Raw genomic sequence first — 1643 nt, forward strand, 5'->3', positions numbered from 1 at the left:
TGCCAGACCGATTTCGCTTCGTATATGATGCTAATTTAGTTCGATGAGAACGCTCGGTTCCGCTTCTGGGGCTTGGGATGCACGTGTTATTGGTACGTAGAGCGCTCCAATGCGGAATCAATAGTGGTTCTGTTCTCGTTTTAAGTGGTTTGTTATACGGGGCCGATTGAAAAGGGCTCTGAATTCAGTTCCATGGCGCACTCTACGTCCAACTCAGGTTGGGGGTTTTCGAAGGAGCCATTTTATCTATATCTGGTGCAGTGACATAATACTCAAAAAGTGAAAGAAAAAACCTCTGAAAAGCGATAACGGCAAAGACGGTGTATGAGTAGCTGTGTCCCTTAAGGAAGCATTAAGAGTTCTGCTAAAAGAGTTGCAGAGGCATCGGTCTATTTCGTCTGCTCATTCGTTAGTCTTCCTTCAAGGAAAGACCGGAATAAAGGCATGACGCCGCTGAGCGTAAATCTAAGAAAAGGAATTCTTAATCTTCGCAATTTAATGTGGTTATCATGATACTGCTATACTACAGGTTCGAACAGGTCTACCCCTTCTCCGCATGCTAGAGACCTTTGCTGCGACCGTGTTCAATATCCAGCGTTGTCCTACATACAACGTTGTTCAAGCTGATATGCGTCACAAACTGATTTTGAAATGTTTCTAATGCCTGCTTGAAAGTCAAGATAGGCCGCCAAATCAAACTAGTTTGTACGTCAAAACATAATTCAGGGTCAAAATATGAGTCCGGGGCCGTATTTGTAACATGGGTTTTGCGAACGAGCTATTAATATACAGCTTTCCAGTTTAGCGCAGAATCGAATGACATGTGGGGACGTAACTGGAAGAAGTTTTGAGCACTAAATAGAGAAATGCCAAATTAAGTTAAGAGTACATATCTCTCCCCATTTATCACTTAGAGATATTCGCTGGGGTTCGCTTGTGTGTTAGTCTTATTCGCCGGGTCAAATGCGCATCTGTTATGCGAACGGAAGGAGAAATTTACAATCGAGACATGCGATAGTGCCTTCTATGCCTTCGCTATCCGCCTTCTGTTGTCTTATGCATAAGAACATATAACTGTCATAGCATATCGACAATAAATTTATAGCTTTCATCTATTATATGATCTATTCCTGAAAGCTGTTGTTCACTGCAATCATTTAAAATTTTCAAATATTTTTGTTGGGCCTAATTTTCAAAATTTTGATTCTGCGATGGAAGAATCACAAATACGGAAGGTGTCAATGATCGCAGCAGACAAAACTGATAATGTATTTGACGCAAGATTGTGTTATGGGCACACAGTCCTTGTTTTTGTTTGTGTTAACAATTTGGTGAAATCCGCTTGTCCGTACCATTAAATAACGTTGCTGATGAAGGTAAAAATTACGAACGTATAGGGTGTGGATATTCTGGATATCGACTGCAACGAGCGTTTCGTTAAGCCGTTAACCTCCGTTCTATAACCGATGATTCAATCTCAAGACAGGATTCGGCCTGGCATTTTTAGATAGAGATTGAACTAGTCGTATGTGGCTCGATTCTACCTGCTTGATTAAGACGGACGTAGACTTGGTTATTTGAAAGAAATGACAAAAACTAATAATAAATAATAATATTATTTAAAAAAAAAAAAAAAATATATA

Source organism: Varroa jacobsoni, unplaced genomic scaffold (genome assembly GCF_002532875.2).
Source record: "Varroa jacobsoni isolate VJ856 unplaced genomic scaffold, vjacob_1.0 scaffold_401, whole genome shotgun sequence".
Classification (NCBI taxonomy): Eukaryota; Metazoa; Arthropoda; class Arachnida; order Mesostigmata; family Varroidae; genus Varroa; species Varroa jacobsoni.